The sequence below is a fragment of the Thamnophis elegans genome, chromosome 2, assembly GCF_009769535.1.
Source record: "Thamnophis elegans isolate rThaEle1 chromosome 2, rThaEle1.pri, whole genome shotgun sequence".
Classification (NCBI taxonomy): Eukaryota; Metazoa; Chordata; class Lepidosauria; order Squamata; family Colubridae; genus Thamnophis; species Thamnophis elegans.
Genome location: NC_045542.1, coordinates 59,352,380 through 59,369,906, shown reverse-complemented (window position 1 = coordinate 59,369,906; position 17,527 = coordinate 59,352,380). Strand labels below are relative to the sequence as shown.

The 17,527-nt window shown below is 36.7% G+C and overlaps 1 protein-coding gene across 1 annotated transcript in view; it reads left to right on the top strand.

Annotated features, from left to right (window-relative positions):
- The first annotated feature begins 3,229 nt into the window (after positions 1 to 3,229).
- Positions 3,230 to 17,527, top strand: part of MYOCD (myocardin) — a 119,020-nt gene continuing 104,722 nt past the window's right edge. Inside the window, exon 1 of the mRNA XM_032208532.1 lies at positions 3,230 to 3,305. The gene's annotated coding sequence lies outside the window, so the exon portion shown is untranslated. The remainder of the gene's footprint in view (positions 3,306 to 17,527) is intronic.

Below are 17,527 nucleotides of genomic sequence, written 5' to 3'. Positions count from 1 at the left end.
CTAATAAGACTTTATGGGGCTTAATATTTATAGCCGAGAAGAGACAGGACACGTCCTGTTCTGTGTATAGTCTTGCAATTTATATGCTGGCAGCCGGGTATGATGGAGATGATTTTGGAGGCTAGCAAGTATGCTTAAGCTTTGTAAATATGTTGAGTTCAAGCTGAAGTGAGGGAACAGGGTGGAATGTTTTCAGGCCAAATCTAACATGGGGAGAGAAGGTGGGGGGGAGGAGAAAAACCCAACAAGCTCATGCTCCTAGGGTGTGCTGTGAGAGCAGGCGTCTCTAAGGGCACATCCTGACCTTCAGACATTCACTGAAGGTCCATGGGCTGCAGTTAGTGAAAATGAAAATGTTACACATGGTCAAATCTCAGAATGATCTTACTTTCCTAATATAAAAGGCCTTCATGAGGAGCGCCGATGCTGGTGGTCTCCAAGCTTCAACAGTAACTTGCTGGCTCGAGTTCATTATTTTTCACAAACATAAATACATAATCCATATAAAACTGTCATATCAGTTCAGCAGAGACGTCACCAAAGCCCTGGCCTAATTCATCAAAGATTTAATGTTCAGCCACAGAAACATTCATTATTTTCGGGAGGGTGTGGGGGGGGGGGAACGCAGAGGCAGTTTCCTGGATTGTCCTGTCATCGCCGACTTTCTCTTGGAAAGATACATCACATCAAGAGCTCCGAAATGCTCAGAAAGATGAATATTTAAAAAACCAAGAGTAAACAGTTATTGCTTGTTCTTTGCTGCTTATTAATTACAGAAAGAGAGGAGGATTTTGCTTGTTGTGTACGCAGCTGTAGATGGATTTTCCTTCTTTTGGATACACAACATACCAAAGTTATATTCATGAAAACCTAAATCAGGAAATTTGCAACAATATGCATAAGTTGCCCTGCAGAACTGGGGAGCATTATTAAAGGAGTACTGCTATGCCCACTTTGACAAAAAAAAAAAAAACAAATTCTTTTCATTTACCTGGACATCTATACAATAACATGGATACCATAAATCCATAGGTACACTTCAATATGCCTCTATACATCCTGAAACTTTTTTTTGGCACAATCTAACCTGACTGTTCTTTAGAAGATCAGATCCTGAAGATGAAACTCAAATACTTTGCCACCTAATGAGAAGGAAGGACTCACTGGAGAAGAGCCTGGGAAAGACTGAGGGCAAAAGAAGAAGGGGAAGACAGAGAATGAGGTGCCTGGATGGAGTTACTGAAGCAGTAGGCATGAGCTTAAAAGGGCTCCAGAGGATGGTAGAGAACAAGAAGGCCTGGAAGAACGTTGTCCATGGGGTCGCAATGGGTCGGACATGACTTACAACAACAACAAATGGGATAAGAATCATGGCATTTTGTACTGCTTTAATGTGGTTGAGAAGCAAGAGAGTGATTTCATGTATGGTTCCCTGTAATCAGGACATAAGGTATCTGTTTGTATTCATTGTGAGAATCTTTCTAAATCCAAGAAAATGAAGATGAGTATAAAGGCAGGAATATTTACCTTATTACATGAAGTATGCAGTGTGTTCATTCAGATATCTGTATACAAACCTGTCCTCATAAAGAGCTAAAGTATTCAGCTACATTGGACCTATATGATACATTGGCCCTACTTGTCTGATAATTATCTCATTATTATAATTTTGTCCCTTTGCATGGATCATAATGATGGATATGATTGAAACAGGATGGGTTCCCCCACCCCCATTGGCCATTGGTGAACAATGTTTCCACTTTTGGGTGTGGACATAACAAAATAGAAAATATGAGCTAGGTATCTAATAATCATTGATACATTTTTTTTAAAAAAAATTGGACAGGCTTTACATGAATGTAAAAATTATAAGTTAATAATAGCAAATATACATGAAAACTCTATTCACTGTGTTTGTCTAAGATGAAACCTAGGTTTGGAGTAGAGCTTTCTTAGTGATTGCCCTAACGTTGTAGAATATTTTTCTTTGTCTGCGAAAATACTTTCTAAAATATTCTCCTTGTATACAAATGTATACAAATTCTTATCAGAAAAGCTATTTCTGGTTGGTGAACTTTTTCTGTTCAAGATAGGTGTTTCCTGAGAAATGTTTTTTTAATACTACTATATCTATGATTTCTATTTATAATGTATTGTATATTTTGGCTTTTGTTTTTCTGTTGTAATTCTAGTACATTACAAATTGGTGTAGTAAGACATTCTGAGTTATAGTACCATTATATCCCTAAAAGCTCTGATTTAGAATTGATGAACCAGAATTTTGTACTTCTCCTGCATGTAATGAACTGAGAAGGATATTCTGCTGGCCTAGATCTCAACTCCATGCAAGAATTTTGGTAGGGTTAATGGGAAGAATAGATAGAATAATGAAGAACAAAGCCTTGGTAATTCTTCTTTGCCCCAACTACCTACTACAGGCCTATATATTGAATTGTGAGCCGCCCTGAGTCCCCTCAGGGAAAAGGGCGGCATACAAATAAAGCAAATTCCAAATTCCAATTCTATTATTGCTGCTTTAGTATATCCAATACAATTTAATAAAAGGGATAAATTGAGATGACTATCAGATGTAAATCTTTAGTTACTGTAACATTTGATTTCTAATAAGCCTTTTCTTACACAAAAACCAAAACTGTGTGTTCTGGTAATTCCCAAAGATAAGTAAAAGAAGCAGGAGCCAAAACTATTTACTGCTCTGCTGAAGCAAATTAAGATGCAAGTGAAGTCTTTGCCATGGGTAACTCCCATGTTTCAAGACAACAGAAGAAGCAGTACTTCAATCAATCAGACTAGAGCTGGAAGAGACCTTGGAGGTCTTCTAGTCAAAACATTGCAGGCCAGTCTCTTCTTAACAAACTCCAATGATAAAGAACTTCTGAAAGCAAGCTGTTCCACTTGCTGATTGTTCTTACTGCTAGGAAATTTCTCCTTAATTCCAGGGTTGCTTCTTTCCTTGATTAGCTTCTTACTATACCCCTACCATAATTTCCCTACAACAATTTTCTCACATTCTTTCCCTTCTCCAGTGCCATGTCTTGTAATTTATTACTTTTCTGCTTACAGCTCTTTGCTGGCTCTTGGGAAGCACTGAACTTTCAAAGCGGAGAAAAGAGGAGTTTGTCTAAACCTCTTCAGGCTTGGTGATGAGTTCTGTGATGAAGCAGGGCTGCTAGCCCAGGAAAATGTGGTTGGTGGAAGTGCAGGAGTGTTTCACAAAGACAGTGGTTTCAGTGAAGTAAGAGACTCTTCTATCCAGGTCCCTACATTTGCTGAGAGGAAGAATGGTGAGTTCTTTTCTAAAAATTCTAGAGAAAAGGAGAGAGGTCAACCATAATTATGGTAGCCAATTCTTTACACACAATTATGGGGAAGGAACCTGTCACAATTATGGGGAAGTAACCTGTTAGAAATGTTGTTATTGAAGTTCTTTGTTAATAAAAATAGCACAGCAAGGTTCTTGAAAGAAAGTTGGAACAGTGAAGAAAAAGAAACCTTGAATAATGTTAATTTGCCTCAAATTGATGATGATGATGATTTACTTCTTTTTCTACTTATATTCATGGATCATGTCATGGATCACTCTGCTGTGCTTAGTAACTTTATCCCTATCCTTTATCTCTATCCTTTCCATAGGAGGAGTGCAGTCAATGCTACTCATTTTGGAGATTGTTGCCCCGAATACCCCATGTCTTATCCTCTTAGTAAATGATCAGCCCTAATGAAATGGGAAAAGAGGAATCTGTTTCAGCTACAACTCCTGGATTCCAATTTCAGTACTTTCAAAACATGGTGTCATCTAATGTGCTTCACAGTGCTAATTCTTCAGTGGCATCATATTGACTATTTAGAATGGATCCAGTGATGGTGGGAGTTCTGGAATATGATTCAGTGCATTGACTAGTCAACCCCTTGGTCATTATGCTACGGGATGCTGTACTTCTTGCATTCTACAACAACCATTGGCTGATATTATTTGGAAACTAAATCCGAGGAGACTGTTCTCTGTCTCATTTGAATGAAATCCTAGGGAATGACCGAAAACTTGAACTTGATGTTTGATAGCAAGAGGGGAATGGATGCAGGAAAATAAGCTGAATTGTAATATAGATAAGGTTGAAATATTATTAGATGGGGCATTAGCCAACCCAGAGTTAGAGGTACATATGGGGATTGAATTCCTCATTAAAATTCAAGTTTGTAGCTTGTGGCTGCTGCTTGCGTTAGTGCTGTTTTTAGGTGATCAGGTGCTGGAGATGGCTTTAAGCATTTTTTACAAGCATAAGATTTCTGTTCCTGGAGAAGATAGCCCTTCTGGCCACAGTAAGATGTACATTAGTCATCTTTAGACTGGATTACTGTTTACACGGGGCTCATACAGAGAATAAGCATAAATGTAGATAAATGTGTCAGCATCCTGTTTGCCAAGCTGCAAAGATATACATCTGTTTCTGATATTTTCCATTTTGTACTTATTTGTTCTAGGCTCAGTATCATGATGCTGGCTTTTAATTTAAGTGGCCTAGGATCTCTATAAGGGCCACTCGCTCTAGTATATTTTTAATTTGTTTTTCTATTCAGAATTGAAAGGATTCATTCCCAGACTGGCTGAAGAGAGACAACTGGTCATAGAAATGTTCAACGGGCTCTTTGTTTTGACTCCTGCCTTTTGGAAGTTGTATTGAGGAGAACCAGTCAGCCCAATCATTCTCCTACTCTTGTTGTTTGGCAAAGCTTGGTCTTTAGTAGCAGCAGTCTGATGATTTCTTTTTCTTTTGGTCATTTTTATTTATTTATTTCATTTTTCTAGTTTCTTATTGTGTCATTCTTTTAATAATTCTTGTTTGGTTATTTTAATTTGTTGGCTTAAATAACCTTAATTGATTTGGATTATTAGCAATTATGATACAGCATATTGATTGAGAGCTAGTTTTATGCAATGTCCAAGGTGATATATTACCTAGATGCTGTGAATTATAGTCTTCCTTATGATATGAAAGCCAGCTGAATGACTTGGGCTAAATACTCTCTTTCAATGAAAACTACCTCACAGTGTTGTTGTAGGGAGAAATAAGAGGTGGGGGCATTAGGTATGTACTGACAAAAATTAAAATAGGTTGAAAATCTAATAAATAATAATCTTTTAACAATATATAAAAATTATATAACACATAAAGCATCAACTGTTTCTTACTTGTGTGTAAATGTATACAATATAATTCACAGAATATAGGATCTACTAGATTAGACAAAGATAAGAGGGAATGTTTGTTTCATCAGAATAACAGACAACAGAATTGGAAGGAACTTTGGAGGTCTTCCAGCCCAACCCCTGCTTGACCAGGTGGCATACAGATATGCTTTCTGAGGTTTGCTGGGTTTAAAGCTTCAATTACCCATGGCCAGAATTGTTCATCTTAGCTGCTGTGTAGTGTGTTGGGTTTTTACATTCCATAAACATTTCAATGATATGATATATGTGTATATAAATATATATAAACACATTTATAAATACATAAACATATATATTAAAAATGGAATGCGTAATGGCTACAATAAGCAAGGATATAGAAAATCCAACTTTGCATTCATTTCAGTTGGAAATTTTATGTTCTCAACTATAAAACCTACTGAATCCAATGGGATGTATGTCTTCACACACACACACACACACACCACACACACACCACACACACACAGATATATATATATATATATATATATATCTATATATATAATATATATATATATTATATATATATATATATATATATAATGTTTTCTGAGGTTTTCGCGGGTGTTAGTATGTAGGTCTCTAGTTGTTCGGGTTTTTCTCCCGCGTAGAATTGGAGATGTCCTTGGCGACGTTTCGACGAAGTCACATTCGTCATCTTCAGGCTGCTGCTGACTACTTAGGTTTTGGTGTTTCCAGGAGTAGTGTGGGATCTTGGCTGGCTGTTTGTTCCTTCGTCGAAACGTCGCCAAGACATCTCCAATCTACGCGGGAGAAAACCCGAACAACTAGAGACCTATATATATATATATATATATATATATATATACTATATATATATATATATATATATATATATAATATATATATATTAAAGTCACAACCCCTGGTATGCCCAAGTATGGGAGGAAGGTCACACTTCCACTCTCTGTCATTAGGCTCGTCACAAGAGACCATCCAGACAGAAACCCAATATTTTTACTGTTGCCTTTTTGTTACATTTGTTATATTTATGCTGATAAATAAATAAAGGGAGACTAGTATAGATCTATTTCAAGCTATTTAGCTCTCATCAGCTAGCCATACCCAAGTTTGGGAATCGAACCTGTGCTCTATTGCCTCCCAGGCAGGGAGTTAACCATTGAGCTACAGAGAACGACTCCTTTATCAGCCAGCCAGGGTGGGAGGTATATACTTAAAGTATATACTTGGCATACCAGGGTTGTGACTTTAAGTATATACCTCCCACCCTGGCTGGCTGATAAAGGAGTCGTTCTCTGTAGCTCAAATGGTTAACTCCCTGCCTGGGAGGCAATAGAGCACAGGTTCGATTCCCAACTTGGGTATGGCTAGCTGATGAGAGCTAAATAGCTTGAAATAGATCTATACTAGTCTCCCTTTATTTATTTATCAGCATAAATATAACAAATGTAACAAAAAGGCAACAGTAAAAAAATATTGGGTTTCTGTCTGGATGGTCTCTTGTGACTAGCCTAATGACAGAGAGTGGAAGTGTGACCTTCCTCCCATACTTGGGCATACCGGGGTTGTGACTTTAAGTATATACCTCCCACACTGGCTGGCTGATAAGGAGTCGTTCTCTGTAGCTCAAATGGTTAACTCCCTGCCTGGGAGGCAATAGAGCACAGGTTCGATTCCCAAACTTGGGTATGGCTAGCTGATGAGAGCTAAATAGCTTGAAATAGATCTATACTAGTCTCCCTTTATTTATTTATCAGCATAAATATAACATATATATATAACATATATATATATCTATATATATATATATCTATATATATATTATATATATTATATATATATATATATATATATATATATATATTTAAAGTCACAAACCCCTGGTATGCCCAAATATGGGAGGAAGTTCACTGCTTCCATTCTCTGTCCATCGGCTCGTCATAAGAGACCATCCAGACAGAAACCCAATATTTTGACTGTTGCCTTTTGTTATATACAGCACAAATACAAAACACCACACACATACACACGTGTGTGTGTGTGTGTGTGTGTGTCTTACATTATGGAAGGACCAGCATGTTTGCTTCCTATGGATAGTTCCATTCTAAGCCAGCACCATAGTGCCAGAATGGAATAGCCACTAGAATGAGGTTTATACATTACCAACATAACTTTCAATGTAGAATTTTTCAGATTACACTACCTAGTGCAGTTTTAGTGAGACAAAAGATTTTATGAACTACTTGAAGAAATGGCAGATATTTATGTGAGACCAATCTTTCCAACTGTTGATGCTCTGAGCCACTGAATGAAAGATGAGGAACTATAATGTTCATCTGGTTTGAGTTTACTGAAATGTGCAGAAAAGGTTACATGTTTTCAAGGACCTTATGCCTAAGTACTAGATTGTAGCACAATTTATTATACAAATCAAGCTTTTTATTGCTCAGCTTTGTTGAGTTGCCAGTTGGGACAAAGAACATAATGTACCTTTTCGTCCCTATCAAACAAATTAAGAAAGCATTTAGTTCTGCTTAAACTATGAAGTATTGAGGAAACTTGTAATTAAATCCAGAGAGCATGTATGGACTTGCTGATACTACCTTTGTATTTAAGGTAATCAATTTAAAATGGCAACACAGTTTTCCAACCTACAGTAATCTATAATTATCACAGAGTTCTAGAGCCATGATCTTATTAGAATCCCACAAGGTTGATTTTCTAGGTCAGCACCTTCTATCATATGTGTGCGTCCCAATGTAAATCTTCCTTGTGGTTAGTATGCTTCCTATTATTGTGCAGTCAGATTGTGCTTTTTATTATCTTGTTTCAAGATATTTTTAGCCTTATGTTCCATACACCCAGACATTAGATGTATATACAAGAAGATGCTTTGTGTAACTTTGGAGAACTGATCAAATAAATATTCCAAACAGTGTATTGAATTCAGGTGACAGTTAATCTCTGATGAGATATTGCCCCATAGCCTTGAACTCTGCAGTTGGGTCTTTAATGCCACTTAAATCAGAATGTAAGAACTGAAGGAATTCAGGAATGTGGTGATATAAACTGTATTTTTAGAGCTGTGAATGACTTGTGAGAGCGAATCAGCACAGTGACTAAAGATAGGACAAGTCAGTTTTTCCATGATTTATCACAAGAACTTCACCCTAAGTAAAAGTCATTTAATGTTGTGATAGTAGCACATACACAGGCTGGCAAGATTTTCAAATCAAGTACTTCATGGCATGTTTTTTTTTTGCATAAGACAACATTTTCATAACGTTTGAGAATTTCAACTTTCATTTAATCTGCATGGAAGCACAACAAAGCATAACATAAGCAACATGTTTGTGTGGCCATATAGAGCTACATAAAATATATTCCTTTTAAGATTCCAATCAATCACTTAACATCATCTTGCATTCTATCAGCCCAATTTGACCCCAAAGCCTAATTTTAATGATATTGTCCAGAACACAACATTTTTCCTGTGAAACATCTTCTCGGAGTAGTTGTGAAAAAGAGATTCTTGAACTTACTATATTAAACTTGACTTTTCATTTGTGGGCAACATACGTTTTATATCTGACTCTGAAATGTGATTTTAACAGTGGCTAAATTTAAAAATAGGATCAAAATACTGAATATTTCTAATTAATGTCTTTAGTAGTGTGATTTACTATTTGAGGGAAATTAGTCTTCAGAAAGAATCTTTCTACATTATAATTTCAAATACAGCTATGTTCCACACCAATTCAGTACTAGTTTACATTTTAAAAACAAATTTCATACATGCACAAGATTCTGCCAGATACAACTTTGCCATATCAGTAATTCCAATACATGCAGTTTATGAATGTATATGTGCAGGTGTGGGTTGCTGCTGGTTTTACCACCATTTCGCAACCAGTGCACACGCTGGATGCACTCTGCATGCACACACTCTTCAATGTAAATTGTTCTTAGCACATGCACAGAACAATTTACAGTGAACTGTGCATGCGCAGTCACTAAAAACAAAAATGACAGTGACCCAGCAGCTGCAAGGGAAGTGGTTCAGAGGTGTGGCAGTCCTGGGTCACTGCCAGTTCTTCGACTTGAATTCCAATACCGGTTTGGCCAAACTGGGCCTAACCAGGATCAACCCACCTCTGCATATGTGGATCAAAATATGTGCAGAATACAGAATAATAGAGTTAGAAGAGGCCTCAGAGGTCTTCTAGTACAACCCACTGCTCGAGCAGGAGACCCTATACCATTCCAGAAAAATGGCTTCCCAGTCTCTTTTTAAAACCTCTCAAAGATCGTAAAATAACCTCACATAACAACTGTCATCAAGCCATTCAGATCCATTGGTGCCTCACAATATCACCAAAGGTTTCTGTCAAATTATGTTTTACTCTGCTTGAAAGTTACTAATAAGCTGCATTTAATATTTTAATCTGAATATATGTTTAAAACTGAAAAAGCAGATGGCAGATTTATTAACCAAGGCATTGCAGTCAGCACACTTACATGCAATTTTATTTACAAATGTTATCCAATTTGTACAACAGAGAATTTATATAGCAGGTGGTTTTAGCAGCCTTATTCAAAATAATGTGAAATGACAAGTTGTAAATAAATTAGTCTTGAATTTAGCAATCTTGCATCTTCTAAACATGATTGTGAATGTTTGTTTTCATTTTAATTATTCACAGCCTAATGCTGTTGCCAAAATGGGACAAATTGAGGTTTATTGAAACAAAGTCAATTTCAAGCTATGATTGAAGAAACCAATTTATTCTAAAAAGTGATACATTAACTACTGTTTATAGGCTGGCTATGATGCTAATCTGTGGTTGATTGAAAATATAAGTGAAATCTTAGATAAAGAGAACATACAAAGGAGGAATGTATAAGGCCAAGACTTAACTGGCTAACATTAAACTATAGTTTTCATTACATCTGAACTCAATTTTTGTTATTTGTATGGACCAATGCATAAACACATCAAGTATTTCTTACTGACTTTTACAGTTGCTCAATCTAGTTATCTGGTTAAATCTTCCTGAATATAAATAATCAGAGGAGGACAGCAAAAGAACAGATCTGTTTTTCCAAGTTTGATGTTCTTTAGCATCTGCCTCATAACTTGTAATAAATTGGTCATCTCTGTTCCATGGCTTCAAAAATGTTACCGGAGAATGATTCCTTTATAGTTCATCCATGCTAAGAATTGTGAAGGGCTATAACAGTTATGTAGCTGTGACAGCTATGAAATCCTAAGAGAGCAAGGATTGTCTCTCCTTACAACAATTTCTCTCTCTTAAAATACTTTATGGGAGTATGACAAATGAAGCTTCTCTCCATGTACTGAACAGGCTTGATCATGCTGGAGTGCTAGCTAACCAGACTTTCAAGCTGCCAAGGTAGCTTTTAGAAAGAGCTGTGGTTACTAATAAGAAGGCTAATAAAGCAAGAACAATCACAATAGCACAAAAGACAAATGCCTTCCTGCTGGATGTGCATATCCCGTAAACATGATTGTCATCACACAGCAGTGGCCAGAATTCCTGAAGGTGTTTTCAAGTGAAGTGCAGCATTATTGCTGAGTTTATTGTGGACTGAATAGTAATAACCATCTGTTTGCAATTAAAGACCTGTTTGCAAGAACACACAAGCAAGTTGTTAGATCTGTTGATCTTTATGGAAATAACTCCATTTTCTTTATACTACTAGGCCAAATACTTAATTTGCAAAATTAGAGATACATTGAAATCATGTCTATGACCTAAAGTTTTTTTTAAAACTTCTGATTCTTACCATCTGCATGGCTTCAATGATGAAGGAAAGGCATTTTTACACGAATAGACTCTTCAGCATTCTCAAGTTCCCAAGCTGAACCCTGGTCCTTAAAGGAAGGAGTTTATATACCATATTTTTCAGAGTATAAGAGTCCAAAGTATAAGACACAGCTTTTGGGGAGGAAAAGCCTCCTTGCAGCAAACACCATGTTTCCGTTTCAGCACAGCATGATTAGCTGAAGCAGCTGATTGTCGGTTGGATCCAATGATCAGCTGTTTAAGGCTGCAGGATTGCCATAGCCTATTGCCATATCTGAACCCCCATTTTCCACCTGTTCCAGGTAGCGGGAATCAGAATGGGCAGAAAATGGGGTATGCGGAAGCTGAAAATGAGGCATGTGGAGGCAGCAATAGGCAGTGGCAATCTCTGCAGCCTGAAACAGCTGATGGTCAGGAGCTGATCCAACTGACAATCAGCTGCTTGTGCTAATCAAGCTGTGCCAAAACTGAAACTGAAGCAGGGTGTTTGCTGTTTGCTGCAAGGAGGCAAATTGCTGGGAGGCAAAGGCCAAAAGGTGGGGGCGGTGGTGGGGCGGGACTACATTTGGTGTATAAGATACACCCAAATTTCACCCTCTTTTAGGTGGAAAATAGCAATAGCAATAGCAATAGCAGTAGACTTATATACCGCTTCATAGGCCTTTCAGGCCTCTCTAGCGGTTTACAGAGAGTCAGCATATTGCCCCCAACAATCTGGGTCCTCATTTTACCCACCTCGGAAGGATGGAAGGCTGAGTCAACCCTGAGCCGGTGAGATTTGAACCGCTGACCTGCTGATCTAGCAGTAGCCTGCAGTGCTGCATTTAACCACTGCGCCACCTTGGCTCTTTCCTAAGAGTGCATCTTATACGCTGAAAAATATGGTATAAATGGATGTGCAAGCGTGTAATGATAAAACACAGCCCATGCTTTTGCTGTGTAATGCATGTTTACTGCCTCACATAAGAAGGATCCTTAGATGTTATTAGCTATGAATGGGATAAATGCTTTTCAGGGTCAGATACCAAAATTACTGCACTATTCTAGGGTATTATGCAGAAGATGTCCTTTGGCCTTTCAGATCAAGAAGAAAAACAATGTTTTTCAGGTTTGGTCTTTCCTAAACAGTCTCAAGCACAATCCATGATGCCTTCAGTTTAAATATGGGAGAGATTCTGACTTTGACATCATTACTAATCAAAATTGGCAATACAAAAGCCCTGGTGCCCAGCAGTTAAAATGCACTTTTACAGGTTAACTCTGCCGACAACCAGGGCTTGATTGTGACTGGCTCAAGGTTGACTCAGCCTTCCATCCTTCCAAGGTCAGTAAAATGAAGATCCAGATTGTTGGGAGCAATATGTTGACTCTATAAACCCCTTAGAGAATGCTGTAAAGCATTATGAAGCAGTATATAAGTGTTGTTGCTATTGTTATGGGCCAAAACACAGACATAAATTGCTTCCTCTGGTCTTTTGCCACTCCTCACCTTTCATTCCTGAATTTACATTATAGATGTGTACCTAGGTCTCTTTTCTGGGCTCTTGATAGAAGTGATGATTGATATCTGATATAAATCTTATATTTTCCCATTCTTACAACAAAATATTATGTAATCTATCTATCTTTGCTCACCTTCATTGATGTTTTCCATGAAGTATCATATAACTGAAATTAAGAATACGAAATTATGTCAACTGCAAACCAGTTGGCTTGTACTGAGAGAAGCCAAAGTATGAGAAATGCATAAAAATCATCTTTGTCGCTGCCTATTGAATTTAAGTGTACAACAATGTTGCTCTCTATTTGCCTGCTGTTCTATTTTGTCCTGGCAGACCCTGACGTGAAACTTTGCTCCTGATCAGACAGTTTTTCTTCTTAGCATTGCTTCTATAAATGGGTTACATTCTTCATGCAACCTTCTTAACAATTGCAAATCTAGCAAGCTGGGCCAAATGAGAGTGGTATCAAATGTCAAAATACAATTAGTCTGACAGGTCTCTGGCACAGCATTAAAATAAATCACATAATTATGTTAAAAGAATTAATAAAACAAGACTTGAATGTTGGATCATCATGATGGGAAAGCCTAATGCAGTGTTTTCATGCAATATTGATGAAAATCAATAAAAAGATATTTTTTGGGGGGAAAAGTTACATGGGTCTCTTCCTTAAGCTATTTTGTATAAAAAAGCTGCAATATAATATTTAACTTGCATAACTGATGTCCAATTCAATAAAAGTTATTTTTGCTTCAATTAAACAAGAGGGAGGTTATAGAACAATTGGAATTTTTTTGGCTTACCATTTCGGTTAAGCAGAAAAATTATCTTCAAAGATATGAAAAAATGTTCTCCAATCTATTTTGGTATATTTTCATCAGACCAATTGATTTATGCAGTCAAATATTATGTTAAGATATCAGTTTATGAAATTTTTTGTTGGAAGAGGAAATTGTTAGTGCTTATTATTACTATTTTTTGCTCTACTATGATTGTTTCTAAAGGATTCCTGTGTTGGCAAATTAAATACACTGTTATTGCCAAGTTTCTCTTTTAAGTGCTGGTACCTGATAGAGGCAGTCAAATATAGCAACAATATTAAACTACTTTTTCGTAATTTGTATTCCAGTTACTGCAATTAGAATACACAGTATTGTGGAAACTGATTCATCTTGCCTAATTTTTGGATTATTTGCTTCATGTATTTTGCTTCCAAAATTACTAACCAAATTCAGAACATCAGCAAAGTTGAAGAAACAGGTGGATAGTAAGGAGGGATTTCAAACTGGTGGTATTAAAATACCCAACATATTGAGACCAAATATGCTGTATATTAAACTATATGAATAGAATATATTCACAAACAAACACTATCTATCTGTCTGTCTGTCTGTCTGTCTGTCTGTCTGTCTGTCTATCTATCTATCTATCTATCTATCTATCTATCTATCTATCTATCTATCTATCTATCTATTGTTTTCAACTTCGTAGTTTTAAAAATTTTGTAATCATAAGATTGATAATAAAATACTTGATTCTCAAATGTCAAAATTTAAGCCATATATAATGTTATACATTCTATCTGCATAGAAAATTAGCAGATATATTAGATTTGGATATAATAGATTATGAGAAGTCTAGAAGACACTAGAATTCCTGTCGCATAGACCTAGCCAGATACAAGTATCCCTTGACTTACAACAGTTCATTAGTGACCGTTCAAGTTACAGCAGTACTGAAAAAATGACTTATGACTGTTTTTCACACTTATGACCGTTGCAGTATCCCCAGGGTCACATGATCAAAATTCAGACTCTTGACAACTGACTCATATTTATGACAGTTGCAGTCTCTCCATGTCATGTGATCTACTTTGCAACCTTTTGATAAGCAAAGTCAATGGAGAAGCCTCATTCCCTTAATAACCGTGTCACTAACTTAATAACTGGTATGATTCACTTAACAACTCTGACAAGAAAGGTTGTAAAATGGGGCAAAAAAATCACTTCAGACCGAATTTTGGGTTCCATTATGGTTGTAAGTTGAAGACTATCTATATGTGTGGATGAATTTTCTCTCTCACCATACTCAACATTTATCCATTGTTTTAGTGCTTTCAAATGACAAACCTAGTGATTCCCTAGTACTTAACTTCATTTATTTAGGAATCATTTAGTACTTGGCTTCTTTCTTTTATTTATTCAGTCCTGTATTAATCCATTGTTATTAGTGCTTTCAAATTACGAAACCCTCCTTGTCCTTGTTCCATAGTGCTTGGCTTCCTATAGCATCTTTTTAGAATTTTACTGCCAAATTAGAAAGCACCAGCCAGATGCTAAAATATATGATGCGTATAGTTTTGCTATGGACAGCTCCCTTATAGCAAAGTGAGCTGGTCAGAAGTCCTTCTGGTTTTTGACAATGTTCTGCAAGCCTAAAAAGCTTGACTGTCCAAAACGTAAGAGCATAATTATATGCACAATCCAATTAACTTCTGAGTGGATTGTGTAGTGAGACACTACTGTACTCCTTATGATTTTTTTCTTGACCTTTCAAACAAATGGATAGTTTTTTGAGTTTGTAGGAAAAGCAACATCTTTAGAGAGTAGAATAAGACTGTCAGTTATTCATCCAAATGCCAGGTCAAATTGACCTCCTTGGCTCTCTTAGTATAGTTTTAGGGTTAGGGTTTTAGAAGATATACTTTGAGAGGTTTAACTGGCAAGTATTTGCTAAAGTAATTTCATACTTTAATCAGCAGATATAATTATTGCAGGCCACTTTTCTGTTTTATTTTATTGGACCATTACCCTTTGTTATTGTTAACTGACTTGAGCAAATTAACTAAACATGAAAAGGTTATAGATGTAAAAAGAGAAAAACAGAAATGAAGAATCGCCTCAGAAAGTTAGAAATGAATACTGGGAGAACTCTATGGAGCAGGCAGGTAAATAGTGGGTCATATAATAATGAGACAAGTGAGTTGACACTGGAATTTGTCTAAATGCCTTGATTCCATATATTCATTTTTCAAGCAAAATTAGAAATTGCTCTGGGAGAAACAAAATATGGCTCAATAATCTCAGTAAACATGTGAAAACTTTTTATAACTCAAGAAATAGAGTTCTATGAACAGTTGAGTTATCAAAGATGTACAGTTGTTAAAAATTACGTAATAGGTCTCTTGCGATGGTGAATTTATACACATAGACCTGACTTTGTTACTTGAAACAGAAGTGTCTATAGAGATTCTCAATCATCCAGGTCATGGTTGTCCCAAAGGTGCTTTTCAAAAGGTAGTTGGACTCTTTTGGTTTTTTTCCTCGAAAATGTTTAGCTTCTTATCCAAAAGCTTCTTCAGTTCAATTCTTCAGTTCTGAAGAAGCTTCTTGGATAAAAAGCAAAACGTTTTCAAAGAAAAAACCAAGAAAGTCCATTTGCCTCTTGAAAAGTACCTTTGGAATGGTTGAAACAAAAGTGATTTTATTGCTTGCTCCTTCCTTCCTTCCTTCCTTCCTTCCTTCCTTCCTTCCTTCCTTCCTTCCTTCCTTCCTCATCTTTTTTGCCTATAATTGCTGAGAAAAGTAATGATGAGGATGTTTGAATTTTTAATTCTCTAGGAAATCAACCTTCTGCTAAGTAATCTAGCTCCAATCCACTGGAATATGAGATGGGTACAAAGCTATCTGATTTTAGCAGAACAAAACAAATATTCTGGCCTGTAACCTTCTGACCATATATAGACTTAACTAGCCATTTGGAAGATATGGCTGATATCTGTGATCAGTACAAGGCAATTAGTTATGAAATAACTGTGCCGCCAAAGGGTGGTTTATAAGGTCATTCTTTAACCATGTTTCTGTGTGTGTACTTCAGCTCATCAGGGCCCTCATACTGACCTGACACTGAATGCTGGCTCATAATAGCTTAGAAACAAATGGATTCCGAGAAGAGAGGCCAAATAAAGCGTCACCCAGATCTGAGACTGTTGAAAAAAAAATAACACAGTGAGGACTGTCAACAGATGAGATGCTCAAAATGAAACAGTTGCAGCCAAAAGTCTCCTTTCCTTTTTAGAATGATTGATGATGTTCTTAATAGGGCACTAGAACTATTTTTTTTTAAAAGTAAAATTCATATGAAGGTGAATTGAATGAATTGAATTTGCTAAAAGGGAAAGCAAGGCTTCTGCTTTCACTGATTGCTAAAATCAGTAAGAAGTAAGCCCTTTCTGATCATTGAGAATGGTTATCAAAGAAGTGTAAACCAATAGAGAGCAGTTACTGAAATAGGAGGATGCAAATTGGATGTAGGCTAGACCGGGAAGTAGAAAAAATTCCTTGGAAGACGGCAGTGGCAATCCACTAACATTCTGTTGCCAAAAATAAAAGTGCCTGGACATGTCCATGTGGTCATTAAAAGATGAGCTGAAATCAAAGGGAACTTAACCTTAAAGTGAAACCAGGAGGGCTTATGTATTGTAGTAAACTCTGGATCTAAAGAAAGGGTCTTTTCAGGTGATTCTGCCATTCAGCACTCCCTCATACTTTTTATGCGCCATGATCAGTTATTAAAAAAGCATAGATCAAAAATTATCTGGGAAAACCGTTACTTGTATTTTTTTTGTCTCTCCAAAACTAAACAGTTATTCTTTGAAATCCCTTCTGTAGGGTAATTGTATCCTCATGGACCTTGGCTACACCAGTCTGTGAATAATTCAAAATTGTTTATGTAGAATTGGAGTGCATCCCGGGAAAGTAGCCAGCAGCAAATATCCAGCATTAGAGACTTGTCCACTCTATAAGCCTATACTCTGACAGAATGTCCTATGGGCTAGAATGCCAGAAAAGGGGTGAGAGGGACAGTTTGCAAGTGGTTTGCCAGAAGATGACCCACTAGAGTAAATCATTTTCAAGTGGTTCGGTTTGCAGATAGAGTTTTCAATTTAGAGAGCGGCAGGGAAG